Raw genomic sequence first — 19718 nt, forward strand, 5'->3', positions numbered from 1 at the left:
TACCCTTCAGCATATAGGCCAGTTCATATCTGCATTTATCTATATTCCCATCCAATCACAACTACATGAAAATTACTATCTGCAACTGGAGTGTCAGAGTCTTTTCCATCACTATCCCACTACGGCTGTTTTGTGTCTCTCTGATGTGATAAATGAGTCTGAAGCCAGCAGATCCAGCTGTCTGAGGATTCTCAGGGTAACATAGAGCCCCAAGCACAGGGAGCATTTCTGGGAGAACAGGAATGTGGCTGGAATATTCCTGTTCTCCTGCACAGGCCTCAGAAGCTGGAATGGCCCCTTGAGGGCCAGGGTCCAGGATAATGTTCTGAAATGGTTGAATCCTTTCTGGAGGAGAGCACCCCCTGAGTAGTGATAGGAAACTGGACTTCCATTAAGACACTTCACTTGTGAACGTAATGGCCATGCTGGGTCAGACCAATATCCTGTCACCCAACAGTGCTTCGGAAAGAATGAACAGAACAGGGCAATTATTGAGTGATCCATCGCGTCATCCAGTCCCAGTTCTGGCAGTAAGAGGTTTTGGGAACACCCGGAGAATGCGGTTGCATCCCTGACCATCTTGGCTAAGACCAAGTGATGGACGTATCCTTCATGAACTTATCTAATTCTTCTTTGAACCCAGTTATACTTTTGGCTTTCACAACATCCCCTGGCAATAAAGTCCCACAGGTGAACTATGCAATGCATGAAGAAGTACGTCGCAATGCATGAAGAAGTACGTCCTTATGTTTATTTTAAATTGCTGCCTATTATTTTCATTGGGAGACCCCTGGTTCTTGAGTTTTGTGAAAGGGTAAACAGCACTTTACTATTTGCTTTCTCCACATCAGTCATGATTTTATAGACCTCTATCATATCCCGTCTAAGTCATCTTTTTTCTAAACTAAACAGTCCCTGTTCCAACCCCCTAATCATTGTTATTGCCTTCTCTGTACCTTTTCTAATTTGAATGTATCTTTTTTAAGTTGATCAAAACTGCATGCAATATTGAAGGTGTGGGTGTACCATGGATTTATATAGTAGCATCATATTTTCAATCATTATCCCTTTCCTTATGGCTTCTAATATTCTGTTAGCTTTTTTGACTGCTATGGCAATATGAACAGTTATTTTCAGACAACTATCTACGATGACTCCAAGATCTCTTTCTTGAGTGGTACCAGCTAATTTAGTCCCCATCATTTTGTATGTGTAGTTGGGATTATGTTTTCCAATATGCATTTCTTTGTACTTATCGACATTGAATTTCATCTGTCATTTTGTTACCTAGTCATCCAGTTTTGTGAGATCACTCTAACTCTTCACAGTCTGCTTTGGACTTACCTATCTTGAGTAATTTTGTATCGTCATTTAGGAATATGTTGAACAGAACTGGTCCCAGCACAGATCCTTGGGGTACCCCGCTATTTACCCTTTTCCATTGTGAAACTGACCATTTATTCCTATCCTTTGTTTCTTATCTTTTAACCAGTTATTGATCCATGAGAGGATCTTTCCTCTTATCTAGGACTGCTTATTTACTCACAGACCTTTGGTATGGGACTTTGTCAAATGCTTTCTGAAAGTCCAAGTTAACTATATCAACTGGATCAGCCTAGTCTACATGCTTGATGACATCCTCAGATAATTCTAACAGATTGGCGAGGCATAATTACAAAAACCATTTTGACTCTTCCCTGACATATCATGTTCATCTGACAGTCCAATAATTCTGTTCTTTACTTTAGCTTCAACCAATTTGCCTAGTACTGAGGTTAGGCTTACCAGCCTGTAATTGCCAGGATCACCTCTGGAGCTTTTTTTTTTTTTTTTTTTAAACCAGTGTTACATTAGCTATCCTCCAGTTAACTGGTACAGAGGCCGATTTAAGTGTCAGGTAACATACCACAGTTAGTAGTTCTGCAATTTCATATTTGACTTCCTTCAGAACTCTTGGGCGAATACCATCTGGTCATGGTGACTTATTTCTGTTTATCAATTTGTTCCAAAACCTCCTCTACTGACATACTCCTCAATCTGGTATAGTTCCTCAGATTTGTCCCCTAAAAAGAATGACTCAGTTGTAGGAATCTCCCTCACATCCTTTGTATTGAAGACCAATGCAAAGAATTTGCTTCTCTGCAACGGCCTTGTTTTTGTTCAGTGCTCCGTTAGCAGATTCATTGTCCCAATGGCCCGACTGATCGTTTGGCAGGCTTCCTGCTTCTAAAGACTTCAAAAATTGCAGTTAGTTTTTGTATTTTTGCTAGTTGTTCTTCAAATTATTTTTTGGTCTGTCTAATTGTACTTTTACTTTTGACTTTGCCTGGCTCCTTTTTATTGTCCTCAGTAGGATTTGACTTCCAGGTTTTAACTAACTTCTTGCTTCTAACTGCCTCTTTTTCTCTGTTGTTTAGACACAGTGGCATTTTTTTTTGGTTGTCTTACTGTATGCTTGGTTTTTTATTTGGAGTATATATTTAGTTTAAGCCTCTACTATGGTGTTTTTATAGTTTCTATGCAGCTTTCAGGCACACAGTATGCATCCGATGAAGTGAGCTGTAGCTCACAAAAGCTTATGCTCAAATAAATTGGTTAGCCTCTAAGGTGCCACAAGTACCCCTTTTCTTTTCACCCCTGTGACTATTTCTTTTAATTTCCATTTAACTAGCTTCCTCATTTTGGTGTAGTTCCCTGTGATAGAGTGCAGGGAGTGAACAAGTGAGCCTGCACTCTGATCACTGACATGCCAATTACTTATTCAGAGAAAGCTGATTGAGATAATTGGATAATCAGGTTGGGTGGGATAAAGACCCAATTAGCCCATCAGCCTAAATCTGATAAAGAGGCACAGGAAGGAAGCACCAAGAATGTAGGGGTTTGGGGTGGAAACAGAAACAGGGCCATCTGAGTCCAATCACACAGAAGGCCTCAGGGAAAGGAGACTCCTTTTCCACTCAGGGTCCTGATGAGAGGGCCAAAGGCACAGAAGATATTGGAAATGGACCATTGCACAGGGACTGGAGTGGAGTGGTGTTGATGGAGGGAACTCAAACTAAATGGCGCTGTGAATGTACCAAAAGTGGAGTCTACTCAGTTTCTGCAGGACAAGAAGACAGGAGGAAAGACACACCCTCTTGCATTCCCCTTTTAGAAGTTAAATGCTACTGTGATCGGTTTCTTTGGTATTTTGCCCCCTACAAGGATGTTAAGTTTAATTTAGTTATGGTCACTACTTCTGACCAGTTCAACCATATTCACTTCTTGGACTAGATTCCACAAGGATCATTGTCTTTCTGGTCCTATTCAACATCTTCATGCAGCCATTAGGTAAACTGGTCAGATGACATCAACTCAGGATTGGATGTTTTTCTAAAATATATGTTCTAGGAATTATTTTGGGGAAGTTCTATGGCCTGTGTTATACAAGTGGTCAGATTAGATGATCACAATGGTCCCGTCTGGCCTTGAAATCTATGAAGTGCTAGTAATATACAGATGACATACAGCTCCATTTATATGATCACATATGATTATACCATCACCACCAAGATGGCTCAGTGCTTGGATGAGATCAGCTCAGAGATGTAGAAGAACTGGTTGGAGCTGAACCCAAGCAAGATAGAGATGATGCTGGTGGACATAGAATAGCATTTTGAAGAGCTTGCAGCTATGGAACAGTCCTTTTTGCTTGAAAATTCACATCCACAATTGCTCAGCTCAGTCAGTAGCTTAGGAGTGCTCCTAGGTTCCTCCCTGATGTTAAACTCTCACATAGCAGGATCCCTTTCTACCATCTCCAGGCAACTACTTCCCATCCCAGTGAATGACGACTTGACCTCAATTTTTCATGCCTTTGTCATCTCTTGACCAGGTACATTGCATTGCTGTAGTCCAGCCAAGAAACCTTCAGCATTTAAGAAACTCCAACAGAATGCTACAGCACATCCCCTCAGCAACACAGGTTCCCATGGGCACATCAGATCTGTCCTCTACTCCCTACAGAATACAAAATTAAATTCAAGTCCTTATCTATGGCCTGGGCCCAGGGTATTTAAAAGCTCCAGGATGAAGACCATGGTTGACAACTTTGCTCCTCTGGACTATGGAACTTTCTACAATAACGGTAAAGCTTGTGTGCGTAGGAGACAGAGCATTCTTGTGGGCTAGCCCAAGAATGTGGAATGAACTGCTCCAAAAACTAAGAACCATCATAAAGCTCACCACCTTCTGCTCCACGTGCAAGGCACATTTCTTTGACTGTGCCTTCTCTCTCAGACACACAATATAAAATAACCAAACCAAACAAACCAACAAAAAATCCAAAACAAAACACTCCACTGCACACATTCTCCCACCCTGGGGAGAACATGAGAAAACAAACACATGACAGAGGTTAGTCTTATTGTTCAATGCTCTAGTGGAAGGCACTCAAATAAGAGGTAGGTGGTATTATTTCTACTACTACAGTGATAAGCGTAGGACAAGAACCTAGATAAAATAGACTAGACTCTGGCCAATCCCAGGATAAAGGGGACATACAGGTGATCTAAAGCCATCTTTTACCTTCCTCTCTTTGCCCCGGTCCTGAACACAGCTGTGCTGGATTGGAGAACTTAGCTCCGTAGGGGTGCTAGAGCACCTGCAATCGTGAGGTGGTATCCTCTGCCCAGTTTCTCTTTTTAATATGATTTAAAATATTAACTTTCATCAAACAAAAACCAAGAGTTTGATTTTTAACCAGAAGACAGATAAAATTGTTCAGGATATAATTTATGAGTTTGGAGTGCTAGCAGTATCTTGTACTCTTGTGCTATTTGCCATCCACCACAAATCACATCCAGTATTCCCAAATTTGAACAGACTACCCAGGTTTGAACAGGATTCAGAGTAGCAGCCGTGTTAGTCTGTATCCGCAAAAAGAAAAGGAGTACTTGTGGCACCTTAGAGACTAACCAATTTATTTGAGCATAAGCTTTCGTGAGCTACAGCTCACTTCATCGGATTGAGCTATAGCTCATGAAAGCTTATGCTCAAATACATTTGTTAGTCTCTAAGGTGCCACAAGTACTCCTTTTCTTTTTGCAGCTTTGAACAGTTTTACCAAAAAGTCGGTGGTTTTAGCCCTGCACTTTTGTAAGTCCTGTGCTCCTATAAGAAGCGAGTGTTGGAGCACATTTTATTATACATCATATGCTTGCTGGAATAAGCAGTACACATGGGCCTACTCTGATGCATACCAAAAGGGTACTGTTTGTCTATATCTGATAGCACAGATTTTATACTGCTTTCAGCTAACTCACAGATCTGAATGCAAAATAAAGCACACTTGGACATCACATGGATTTTTGATGCTCTCAGGGGCTCCTTTGTGTCTTTAAACCAATAAATAGATTACATTCATCTGCATGTTTTCTCCCCCCATTCATGACAAAAATAACATGGATTTTAATCTTCATTTGAACTAGTGAGTAATCCAAGCACATATCATTGCCAGTTACTCAAATAAAAGTATTTTTCACTGTAATTAACTGTTTCAGAGGACAAAGTGGGAAAGAATACAAAAGAATGAAAAAAAACTCTTTTTATATAAACATGAGAAGGCTCAGCATTTCTTGGCATGTGACATGCCTCTCAGCAGATTGTGTCAGCCTTTGATTTTTGACTGAAGCATTCCACAGCCTTGGTGGCAAAAAGCAGTCTTGTGATTTACTTTTCATTTCACCGCGTTTTATGGCTCATGCTAGGAAATGGGGCAAACCTACATGCAAAATGTTATAATACATACTGGTACAGTATATAGCACTGGTTGGGCTATATGAAATTGATAGGAACAATCACAAATAGGGCAAGAAAAGTGAGGAAGAATATTATTGTACGCAGTGGTGGTGTAGCCTTGTTGGTCCCAGGATATTAGAGAGACAAGGTGGGTGGTGTGGCAGAGCTCCGACCTTGTCCCCATGGGTCCCGTGCTTCCAGGTTTATGCTAGCTTCAGAGGCTCACTGCAACCCTCCACGTAGCCCTTCTCTCTCTAGGGCCAGGGATACAGTCTAGTGAGCCCTTTTCATCATAAGCCAGCAAGGAGGTTGGTGAGAGAATTCCCACAGTCTCTGTTGCTCCTATGGCCTTATACCAAAACAGTTTAGCCTCCTCTCCTGACAGGGGCCTATTTTCCCCTCCCAGGAGGTGTTTCTGTAGTGGCAGGTTGTGTGGGGAACCTGGCCCCGCCCTCTACTCCGGGTTCCGGCCCAGGGACCCTAATGGTAGCAGCTGTTGGCAGCCAACCTTTCACTGCCAGAGTTGCTACATTTCCCTGGGCTACTTCCTCACAGCTCTCCTGCTTCTCCCTTCTTTACCCTTATCTTAGGGCTCCCTTACCAATGCCTTGAGCGTGTCTTCATTAACCAGCCCTTCAGCTGCACTTCCTCTCCTGGAGTGAGCCCTTTTATAGTATCAGAGAGGCCTTAATTAGGGTCAGGTGGTCACATTAGCTTAATGGCCTCACCTAACTCTTTGCAGGTTAATTGGAGTCAGGTGTTATTATTAGCCCAGAGCAGCCCCTGCTCTGGTCAGTCAGGGAACAGAAAACTGTTAATCCAGTGGCCAGTATATCTGCCTTCTGCTACTCTGCTGTAGCCAACTGGCCTGGGTCTATCACAGTGGGGTAATATCTTTTATTGGACAGTCTGTGAATATTGACATTTTACTTTTTGGTTATACATAAGTAGACTAAAATGTATGGATTCTGACAGTTTATGTAGTACAGTTCTGGAGTTTTAAAATTTCACCTTCCATCAGGGCTTTTTACATAGGAATTCAATGTTACTCAGTACCATTCATTCCAGACGAGCAGGAATGAACAAGACAGGGAGAAATTCATAATTCTGCCTAAGGTCAACCAACTCAAAAGCTCTCACTTTTTAATTGATTCACAAGAAGCCTAGTTCCTACAAGCCTCATTAGTAGCAAAATCAACAAACACTGAAAATCACTGCTTCTTCCAGGACAGACAATAGTTCAATGGATTAAGTCACATGGCAACTCTTGAGAGAGAGAGAGAGAGAGAGAGAGAGAAAAGGGAAAACTTTCCAAATTTGATGACATTTGGCTTTTATTTTTAGGATTGTTTGACTGGCAGGTAATTGTGGAATGCTGATGAGCATATGGCACTGTATTGCTACAGGTGGGACAGCTCTGGAGATAGTTATAGAATGACGTCACTCCTGTATGATGTCAATTTCCTGGCTCCGCATGGTGTTTCTTCTGTCTGATGCACTATGTTCTGTGTGTCATCTTTCCCTTATCTCCTCTTGCCCCTCCACCAGGCTTTGGCTCCTGTTCTTGGAGTTTTCTTGCAACACAGGAAGAAATGTAAGAATGTTATTGTGCAGTATAATGAATATAGCTTTATTTGGTACTTACTTTTGATCGTTGTTATTTCATTGGGATTTTTAGAACTGTTTGTTCTTTATCATGCAATCAAAACATTTCCTCAAAAGAACAGACACACTCAAAGGCATTTTCACTGATGGTGGTGTTAGAGGGAATTCATTCCTTCAGCCTAAAACCCATTGTCTTTTTGTTCTATGTGGGTGGAGAATAGGGAGATGAAATTCACTCCCCCGTACACACACACTCAATCAGGGCCTCTGTGCAGCTTCCCTCTACTCAGGTAATATTCCTATGAAGAATTTAAGATTTTGACTTATGAAAACGTAAAGGGCTTGGGACTTACTTATCGGAAAGGCCACTCTTCTCCCCCTGTGACATACTGCCATAGCTGTGGTCAGCAGAGGTGCCTGAGCTGGAGCCCCATTCATGAGAAAGAGTGATGTTAGCTGACAGGGCATTTTCCATGACCGTGCAATGTCCCTGGTCCTGAATCTAGGTCTGGGAGTACCCCAAGACAGCAGCTGTATCCTTGCTTCAACCTAATATCTGCTGAAACCTGGTGAGCTGAGATGCTAGTAGGATGATAGCCTCAGCCAAGGCACCAACCACAAGAACTGTGATTGGAGAATTGCCCAGCTCCACCAATTGGTCCAACCATGGCATACTATTTATGCCAGAAGGAAGCACAAGAAGTTTGTCCAAGCAACAAGGTGATTTCTTGTTGTGTCTGCACTGGACCCTGCTTGTGCCTGCCTCCTGCACCCAACCCTGTTCCTGATTCCTGCTCTGCTCCTGGATCCTGCCTTTGTTCCTGTTCCGACTGTGCTCCTGCTTCTTGCTTGATCCTTGCCTCTCCTCCAGTTCTGGTCCTTACACCTCACCTCCAGTCATCAGTTACCAGTCCTGGTGCTGACCCTGGCCTCTGACTTCTGTCCCTGTCTTTGACGTTTGGGGTTTGACCTTGGCTCTGACCCTCACCTTTGATTCCTGACTCTGGCTTGACCCCTCGCTCTGGTAATTAGCAGTTGACTCTGGTGATGACCTTGGGCTTTGCTCCCCAACCTGAATGCCTGCTCTGCCCACTAGACCTAGCTCCTGCTCTGACTATTAGACCAGACCACCTACACCTTGCTCCTTAGCAGAGAGTTCCATAGCTTTGGAACTCATTCCCCCCTTGTTCTGAAATAATCCTGGTTTATAGCCTCCAGGGCACGCTGCAAGGCAGAGTTGAGGGAGAGTACAAAGACCTGGGGAGATCACTCATGCTCTAGGAGCGACACCGATTACCTGTATTGACTCAATGGTGTAGCTGACTGTTTGACTTGCGGTTCATTCTTAATAATGTTCAGAAGACCAAATAAGCAAACTTAACCAAATTTATTGTTTAAAGACAAAGTAGTACAATGCAAACAGGAGAAATACAGACCCTCCTTCCAGGAATCAAATTCTTACAGTATATTCACCTTACAAAGCATGTGTGCTTCAAAAATATGCACTTCAGCTAGCAGTATCGTTTTACAAGTTACAAAACTTTCTACACATGACCAAAATCCACCCCACCAGTTTGTCCCACTTGTTTAATTTGTTGTTCTGTACCTTCCTTATCTTTGTTTTGGATACTAGCATTCCAGATACTGCTCTGTTAAGGTATCTCCTCAGCTTGTATGGGGGCAGAACATTAATATATTTTTGTCTTTGACAAATTTCCTATTTTCTAATACCAAAGCTGACTTTAGCTTTGCAAAAATGTTGTGAGATACTTGGCATGGGTGAAACGAATTGTGGGAAGAGCATAATACATTAAGTTAACATACATTCCTCACATATATAAATTTAAATTAAATTAAATAAAATAAATGTATATTATACTCATACGTTGAACCTGTTAAGAACATAAGAATGACCATACTGGGTCAGACCAAAGGTCTATATAGTCCAGTATCCTATCTTTTGACAGTGGTCAATGCCAGGTGCCCCAGAGGGAATGAACAGAACAGGTCATCATTAAGTGATCCATCCCCTGTCGCCCATTCCCAGCTTCTGGCAAACAGAGGCTAGGGACACCATCCCAGCCCATCCTGGCTAATAGCCATTGATGGACCTATCGTTCATGAATTGATCTAGTTATTTTTGAACCTGTTATAGTCTTGGCTTTCACAATATTGTATACTATGCCCTAACAAACACCTATGAGCTTCCAGATATATTTTAAAGGTATTGCTTTTAACCTATAAAACTCTATGTGTCCCTAAACCAGCCTACCTGAGAGCATGCCTCTCTTTCTTTGAGACACTGCCACAACTTCCATCAGCGGGACGAGCTGATGCTAGACTCTCCTCAATATAACAAAGAGGTGGTGGCTGACAGGGTGTTCTCTGTAAGGGCTCTTGGGCTCTGGATTGCCTTCCTGCCTCTGGCCTGAAATAAACTGAATTTGCTAACTTTTAAGGCACATTTATTTCACCTGGCCTTTGAACTGGAGTTCATTTGTTTAATGCAGCACCTGGAGCAAAAGACATATGGAAGGATGGAATGGTTGAAAGTAAATGACCAAATAAAAGATATCCCAGCCTGTGGACTGGAATAGCAAACACAGCCCCTCCATGTCAATTGCACGGAGTAATGGGGCTACTGACTCTGTGTAAGAGCAAATCCAGAATCCCTCTTCTGACCTATTCCCTTAATTCGGATCCATCTCCAACATGTCCTTCTGTGTTGATATGAATTGAGGACCTGGAGACCCTTCCTTTAGCAGTCAGGGGGCATGCAGGCACCATTGCATGGCCACAAAGACACTGGCACCTGCTGTATGTGAGCTTAACTGGGGCAGAGGGCATTGTGTCAGCCCTTTGCACCGGGGCAAAGGCAAGGCATTTACAAATGCACATTTCAGTTCAGCTAAAATGCATAGTCAAACATTTGCAATATGCAGCGGAAAACTGTGGCCCAACCTCCCTTATGCCTAGAACCATTTATAAAAAGGAAAGGGCCACTAAGCCAATTGTGATTGTTATTCGTAAATTATCATCTATGAGTATTAATTAAATCAAGAGAAATCTCTGGTCTTTGCTCTTAGAGGTATTAAGACTTCTGATGGTTTGTATGAGAAGGATTCTTGCAGGGATCAGAAGGCAAAATCCCTAGAGTATTTATATATGTACAACCACACACACACAGGAAGTTTAGGCATTGTGAAACCAATTTGGACCTCACAGAAGAAAGAGGCTTAGGAGAGTTATAGTTCTGACCGACTAATTATTCCGATTTTTATTAGAGGAACTGAAAAAGGATGTTTTGTCAATACAAACATTTAGCAACAGGCTTATTGCAAATGACAGAAGCACAGGTGATGTTCAAAGGAAAACTGACTAATACATGTTTTCCTTTTAACATTCAGCTGCAATAGCAAGCCATAATAGAAAATTAGCAAGGCTTAATAAAATGTATCTGTTCTGGGAGCTATTGATTTTACTCATACAGTATGTACATATTTGGCTTTCCCTGAAAATGAAAAGAAAAAACCTTTAGAAAAGTACTGGTAAAAACAGAAAAACATTTCAATCCTTACGTCATTAATTTCTGATTCAAAAATGTCATCATTTGTATGTGATAGGAAAGAATATTTTTTATGATCAGTCAGTCAACAGTAACTATTAGTTTGGAGTGATCTGAAGGCATACAAACTGAAAATAGTATTTTAAAAAAATGCAAAAAAAAAAAACCAAAACAAAAAAAATTCACCACCTTAAATATGTGATCCAAATGGTAACTTTGGGAAAAAAATGTGTTATTTAACTTGGAAAGAAACGGTATCCAAATGAGCAGACAGCTTGAGCCACTACCAATAAAATAAAATAAAGGGGGGGGGGTTACATTTAAAGAAAGAAAATTAAACTCAGTTCATGCTCCTTCATTGCATGCAAATATACATCACTATCATGGGCATTGATTGGACAGCTGAAAATAAAGCAACATTTACATATCTACCTATATCATCGGGCCAAATCTTAGAAAACGGTGAGTGGGTAGACCAGGTGCTCAGGAATCCCTGCAGAAGCTAATGAATCCTCCCTATCTCAGCCAACACATCCAACGTGTTTCCTTCTGTTGCGGGAGATTGACCAGCAGGATTGTGTTTTTGCAGAGCCACTGGCCCCACTCCTTCCCCAGCTACCAGTCTACCTAGGTTCTTCTGAGACACCCATCACTGTGTTCTCTGATCACTCTCTGCCTCAACATTTTCTCCCTGCACTGGAACACACAGAATTCCATGCAGGGGATGCAGATGTGTTTAGAGTGCCCAGATCCTGCCCCCCACCTTTAGCAGTAGAACTGCCCTAGTTCTTCTGGATGGGCCAGCCCCCTGCAGCTGCCCAGAATGAGATAGGATATGGCCTTAGCCTATTGCACAGAGCCAAAGTGGCCTGCTTACATTTTCCTGAAAGTGTAGCCATCTCTGCCCTAGCTATATCTTTACCAAATCAATGTCTGCATTCTTTGCCACACAATCTATTACAACATGGGGGCTGGGCAGGGACCAGGACAATATTCATTGCTGAGACAGGCTACTCCCATGAGCATAAATGGGAAGGTTCTGTCTATACCGGAGATTTACCCCGTTTTGGCTATCCGTTGGTATAGCTGTATTTGTGCAAGCCCCTACTGTAGACAGAGTAAACTGCTATAACTTGTGATTTACCTTTGTTTCCAGGAGGTGTAAGCTCCACGACGGCAAATAGCAGCTTTACCTGTGTACACTAGAGGTTTGCTCAGTGCAGCTACACCAACAGCTGGTCCCTGATAACTATAATCGGGGCAAATGCCCAGTATCCTAAAAATCGATGGGTCTGATTCTTCATCTATTAAGTCCACTTTGCTTTGCTCAAATGGTGCAAAATGGACTTAAATTGGCCACTGCACAAGGGCCCTATCTGCTGTCTGCCCTCCTAGACTAGCCACCCTCCCCACAGCACAGGCAAACAGGCAGGGCCTGACAGAATGAAGCTCCACTACACCTGGTCCTCTCCTCGTGTAAGGTTCCCGTGGGACCTTATGCAGATGGTATAAAATAAAGCTGGTCCTCAGCAGCTCTAATTTATGCCAGGGCAAGTTGGTGCAGGATCTGCAACCAACTCCTTGCAGCCTCTAAGTGAGAGATATCTATCTATACATAGGTAGGTAGTTAGAAGATAAAGTGCCAGTAGATGGTGCTCAAGAATATGTAGCATAGTTCCTGGCTTTTGTCGGACCAGTACAAGTTCTTTTTGTGTACTGCAAATGGCTTCTTGTGGGCAGCTCTTTACACAGAGCTCTTAACTCCTCTCCACTAGGGAGCTTACGCAAGGTGGAGATTCCACTCCTATACATTTTAGAGCAGTGATTCCCTTCACCCTGGGTGGGGGGTTAGGGGGGGGGGATCAGCAGAGAAAGGGACATTCTCTATCCAGATTCTCTTGGAAACTCCAAAGCTCCCAGCTAGGAGATCCCTGATTAATCAAGGAGAAAAGTCAAATTATTCCAGTGAAGCATGTTGGAAATTCCCCTATAATTCTCTAAGGGAGAAAGGACTCTTAACAGAATGGAAATAGCACAGCAAAAACTTCAGCAGCTTCTCTGTTTCTGTGTGAGAAGAGGCATTACTAGTTCCAGGAGGATTATGCAGTTAATAATTTACATTTTCTTAAAAACTAACATTATCGCTGTCTCTGTTCAGAGTTGATTTTCTCAAGCATATTCGTGCATGCTCTTATGTTTGCACTGAGTAAACCCACTGCTGATTGAAATGTTTTTCAGTGGAATATTAGCCAAATAGATAATGGTGTGCTGCATTTTTGTTGTATTTTACTAAAAAAAAAAAGTCCTTACTGCCATGCCAAAAACGTAAAGGCAAAAATCTCAGCATCAATTTGGGCAGTGATTTATTTCCCAACTCCAAATTCTGTGAACTGAGGAAAGATAACAATAGTAAAAGCAATCAAATTCTTCCAGCTATTTAATCACCTCCAAGGCATGGGAGAGGATCATTACCGCATTTATTTTTACTCACAGCTGGCTATAGAGTATTCATTGGAAATTTTGTTTGAAAATGTATTTGATTTTATATTCAATTTGCTTCTGGAGAGGCATCAAAATGTCTTTTTTTTTAACATAGCATGTCCTGAGGCCTGGACCTCTGAACTGTGCCATATTTTCCTGATCAGCAACCCAGTCTATATTTATTATACCTCCTTCTGGCTCTTAGTTTCGTAATAGGGAATGCTGAAGTGATTGATGACTAGATAATTAACCAAGGGAACCCTCTCTGTGTAAGTATCTGTACTCATTAGACTAGAGAGAAAATGTAACTGTTATTTTCATAGTCTCTTTCCCAATAGGCACCCTGACACTTTCTGAGACCAAAGTAGTGAGAAAATGTAATTGCTAAACTCTCACACACTCATCATTAAACTAATGATATCTTTTTCCTCTCAATCTTGATTGATAAAGGAAGCTATAGAAGTAGAAGTTGTGTAGCTCCTCCCCCCATTATAATGGGAGGAAAGAGAATGCTCATAATCTCTGTGTTGCTACAGGCTGATTAGAAGAGTACATACAATCTCATTGTCTCTAGGCATGCAATACCAAAGGAATGTGTATGGCCGTAAATAATGTGAAAGCAGTACCAGCAATCTTACAAGGAAGACTATTCTCACAAGATATCCAGATGAACTTTTAAAGTCCCAAGAGGTGTGGACGCATATCGAGTTTTGAGTGCTCATCTGACCCAAACATGTGTACTGAGCTAATTACACATTATAGGAATTTGTTGTGAGTCAAATTTATTCACTTCGGTTGTGGATTGGTACTGCAGCTTCATAAAACAGGAAACTCCAGCCCTTGTTTTGAGAACAGCATTTATTAGCCAGACTTAACTCAAAGCATTTTTTTAAATTTAAATGATGGCTGCCTTAATAGCTTACTGCCTGAAATGTTCTTTGATATTGTGGCATAAAGCTTTCAAACTGTGCACAATCAAATATAAGGGGGTCTGTTAATGCTGTGGGCTGGCACGAAACATAATTGGGAATATAGAAAGGTGATTAGCACCTTCTAAACTCTACAAAACCAGAAAGCTAAAACAATCTGGATTGGATACTAACATTGCGTATAAAGTTCTTTAACATCGCATATCCTTATACTAGAGGTTAGCACAGTGGTTTTAGCAAATAAACAAATCAGAAATTCAAGGCTTTTTGATCTATGAAAGATAGTAATATTGGGTAACAGCAATATTGTCCTTTAATCACATTGATAAATGCACTGCCATGGTACCAATTTGTTAGAGCATTTGGACCCTGGTGATTTTTTTTTTTTATAGGAGAGAAAATGAGTGACCGTTAAAAAAAGAATTTGGATGTTACCTAATCTATTTTTAGTTCTAAACAGTTCCTATTTCTGCGTTTGTGTCATAATGGATCTTAACAAAACAGCCCAATTCAGGCTTTTGCCTAATAAGCTGTGGTCTTCTCACCTTATTCATGTGAGTAATCCTATTGATATCAATTGAATATGGTGAACAGAATTTGACTAAGAGACCAATAGCAATGCTTTCTCTCATTAAATACCACCCCCCGCAACAGGGGTCAGATTGATTCCTCTCTTCTAATCAGGCATCAGGGCTCCATTGTGCTAAACACCTTACAGTGTACCTAGTCAAAACGTTGTGGATTCCCTCCCTCCCCCCTGATCCTGCACACACAGAAAGTTGGAGAGAAAACAAAGAGTTTCATTTTCAATTTCGCAAAAAGAAAAGGAGTACTTGTGGCACCTTAGAGACTAACCAATTTATTTGAGCATGAGCTTTCGTCGCACAAGTACTCCTTTTCTTTTTGCGAATACAGACTAACACGGCTGTTACTCTGAAACCTGTCAAAATTTTCAATTTTGTTTTCCTGTTTTTTGAAATGCCTCCTTCCTTCGTTTTGAATGGTCAGGGTTTTGTTTTGATTCCCGTCCACCCCCTTCTTTTACTTTACTTTATCCCTTTTTCCATTGGAGAAAAGAGGTGGAGGAAATAGGGGAAAGAGTTTTTGAAAAAAAGTTTAAATAGTGACATAAAGTAAAACTATTTTTTTTAAAAATAACATCCTCATGCTTTTGCAGTAGAAAAAAGTTAAGTCCAAGAAAGTCTCCTTCCCACCTCCCTAAATTTGCTGTCACTAACTTTTTTCTCCCAGAAAAGTGAGACGTGTTTTTTTTTTCTTTTCTCACTTCCTCTGATGGCTGGTCTGCACACAGATTTGTACCAGTATAACTATCTTGGTTAGAAGTTGTATTTTTTTTTAAACAGATGTAGTTATATTAGTACCCACCCTACTGCGGACACAGTTATAATGGTATAAAAATGCCATATAGAACATAAGAATGGCCATACTGGGTCAGACCAAAAGTCCATCCAGCCCAGTGTCCTGTCTACCGACAGTGGCCAATGCCAGGTGCCCCAGAGGGAGTGAACCTAACAGGTAATGATCGAGTGATCTCTCTCCTGCCATCCATCTCCACTCTCTGACAAACAGAGGCTAGGGACACCATTCCTTACCCATCCTGGCTATTAGCCATTAATGGACTTAAGCTCCATGAATTTATCCAGTTCTCTTTTAACACTGTTACAGTCCTAGCCTTCACAACCTCCTCAGGCAAGGAGTTCCACAAGTTGACTGTGCACTGAGTGATGAAGAACTTCCTTTTATTTGTTTTAAACCTGCTACCCCTTAATTTCATTTGGTGGCCCATAGTTCTTATATTATGGGAACAAGTAAACAACTTTTCCTGATTCACTTTCTCCACACCACTCATGATTTTATATATCTCTATCATATCCCCCCTTAGTCTCCTCTTTTCCAAGCTGAAAAGTCCTAGCCTCTTTAATCTCTCCTCATATGGGACCCGTTCCAACCCCCTAATCATTTTAGTTGCATAGCTTATTCCCCTTACCAGCCACACTATGAGGGTAGCATTGCAAGTACAACTTGTGTGTATAAGCAGACCTCAACTTAAAAAACAAACAAACCATATTTCCAGTAGCACAAAGAAGAATAGAGGGGAGATGAGAAATCTGAAACTGGACTAACACATTCACACTCCCTACACTATCCTTTCCCACATATTTTCAGATGCTGCAAAATTTGTTGACAGATATTGGGGAGCCTTTTGAACTGTCCTCCAAGTGCCACTTGGCATCGTGGCAGTCATGTCTAGAGTCACTTTGCCATCACAAAATGAAAGTCCTTCAAAAAGTATCCATTCCCTTATTATTTCTTCAAGTGCTTTCTTAATTAATTCATCACTGCTTTGATGGAAGCACCTATTAAAAATTAACTTTTTAAAAAAAACAATGGCACTTCTACATTCCTAGGTCTCAACGTGCCATTTAAGACAAACTCGTGCTGACTCCTGTGGGATTTTATTTTGCTTTGGTAAGTGGTTCTGGAATAGCTTTAACGTTCTAGAAAATGTCTTCATATCTCACCAAAAATGTTATTTGACTCACAATAGGCACCTGATCTTGCCACTCTTCCTTACTTGAATCGTACCATTGGCTACAGGTGGCCCAGTCAGACTGGTATCAGTGGAAGTATTTCAGTGAGTAAGGATTATATGTGAGGAACTGCCCCAGGATCAGGCATTCTATTACTCTTAAAAAAAAACCCCCAAAACAGTGTGTGTGTTAAAGATCATCAAAACAGGTGAGAAGTGCAGTTTCTGGTAGTTACATAGACTAAAACAAATTACAGCTATGCTATATATAGGAATGAAACATGCAAATTAGATACATCAGCATTAAGTGAATGGGTAGGTTAGGGTTTTCCACTGTATTTACAGCAGACTCTCTCTAATTCATCCTAAATACCGGGCTATCCATAGCAAATTACACAATTTTGTTAATGAGAAAGTAAGTGAAGAAACAGGTATATTGTATATTGTTTTGGAGAACATTACCATTCTTCATAATGGACTAGGTCATATTCCATACAGATACTGAATCCTTGGTAATGAATCCGATAGGAAATCACTACATCTCTCACTGATTTGATCTTTGCTGAGAAGCAAAGCTGTCAAGGTTCCTCCCCCACTCTGAACTCGAGGGTACAGATGTGGGGACCTGCATGAAAAACCTCCTAAGCTTATCTTTACCAGCTTAGGTCAAAACTTCCCCAAGGTACAAAGTATTCCACCCATGGTCCTTGGAATGGCCGCTACCACCACCAAACTAATACTGGTTACTGGGGAAGAGCTGTTTGGACGCGTCTTTCCCCCCAAAATACTTCCCAAAACCCTGCACCCCACTTCCTGGACAAGGTTTGGTAAAAAGCCTCACCAATTTGCCTAGGTGACTACAGACCCAAACCCTTGGATCTGAGAACAATGAAAAAACATTCAGTTTTTTACAAGAAGACTTTTAATAGAAAATAGAAGTAAATAGAAATGAAGAAATCCCCCCTGTAAAATCAGGATGGTAGATATCTTACAGGGTAATTAGATTCAAAAACATAGAGAACCCCTCTAGGCAAAACCTTAAGTTACAAAAAAGATACACAGACAGAAATAGTTATTCTATTCAGCACAATTCTTTTCTCAGCCATTTAAAGAAATCATAATCTAACACATACCTAGCTAGATTACTTACTAAAAGTTCTAAGACTCCATTCCTGGTCTATCCCTGGCCAAGCACAGCATACAGACAGACACAGACCCTTTGTTTCTCTCCCTCCTCCCAGCTTTTGAAAGTATCTTGTCTCCTCATTGGTCATTTTGGTCAGGTGCCAGCGAGGTTACCTTTAGCTTCTTAACCCTTTACAGGTGAGAGGAGCTTTCCCCTGGCCAGGAGGAATTTCAAAGGGGTTTACCCTTCCCCTTATATTTATGACACGCCCCCCAAATCTCAGCTAGGGTGAAACACTGGCTGGGATTTCTTCCTGGAGCTCTAGGAAAAACAGAGTTAATAAGACACATGCATCTCTAAATATACTACCAAGTACATAAAGACTAACAATATTTTCCACATCTTAAGGACGATTTTAACCAGTTGATTCTGGGAAACTTTCACGGGAGAGTGCATCAGCCACTTTGTTAGAAGCTCCTGAGATGTGTTGGATGTCGAAATCAAAATCTTGGAGAGCTAAACTCCACCGAAGAAGTTTTTTGTTAGTTTCCTTGACGGTGTGAAGCCACTTCAGTGCAGCATGGTCGGTTTGCAGGTGGAAACGCCGTCCCCAAACATATGGGCGTAGCTTTTCCAGAGCGTAGACAATGGCATAACATTCTTTTTCAGTGACTGACCAGTTGCTTTCCCTCTCAGACAGTTTTTTGCTGAGAAACACTACAGGGTGGAATTCTTGATCAGGTCCTTTCTGCATTAAAACTGCTCCCACACCACGCTCGGCTGCATCTGTGGTTACTAGGAACGGTTTGTCAAAGTCTGGGGCCCTTAGTACAGGGTCAGACATGAGTGTCGCTTTAAGCTTGTTAAAGGCCTTCTGACACTTTCCGGTCCACTGAACAGCATTTGGCTGTTTCTTTTTGGTTAGGTCTGTCAGTGGGGCAGCGATTTGGCTGTAGTGCGGTACAAATCGTCTGTAATAACCAGCCAAGCCTAAGAAGGATTGAACCTGTTTCTTTGACTTTGGGACAGGCCACTTTTGGATAGCATCCACTTTGGCCTGTAGGGGGCTGATAGTTCCTTGACCCACCTGGTGTCCAAGGTAAGTCACTCTGTTTAGGCCTATTTGACACTTCTTAGCCTTAACAGTTAGTCCTGCCTCCCTTATGCGCTCAAGGACTTTTTGTAGATGTTCCAGGTGGTCTGCCCAGGAATCCGAAAATATGGCCACATCGTCAAGGTAGGCGACTGCATATTCTCCTAATCCCGCTAGGAGACCATCTACAAGTCTTTGGAAAGTGGCGGGTGCATTTCGCAGCCCGAAAGGGAGTACATTAAATTCATACAGCCCGAGATGTGTGATGAAGGCTGACCTTTCCTTGGCAGATTCATCTAGCGGTACCTGCCAGTACCCCTTTGTTAAGTCCAAGGTAGAGATGAACTGGGCCCGTCCCAGTTTCTCTAACAGTTCATCTGTGCGTGGCATTGGATAGTTGTCTGGGCGAGTTACAGCATTTAGCTTACGGTAGTCCACGCAAAAACGTATTTCCCCATCTGGTTTGGGAACTAGAACCACTGGAGATGCCCATGCACTTTCAGAGGGGCGGATTACACCCATCTGTAACATATCCTGGATCTCCCGTTCTATAGCAGTTTTAGCTTGAGGAGACACCCGGTAAGGTTGGA

Source organism: Eretmochelys imbricata, chromosome 11 (assembly GCF_965152235.1).
Source record: "Eretmochelys imbricata isolate rEreImb1 chromosome 11, rEreImb1.hap1, whole genome shotgun sequence".
In the NCBI taxonomy this organism is placed as follows: Eukaryota; Metazoa; Chordata; order Testudines; family Cheloniidae; genus Eretmochelys; species Eretmochelys imbricata.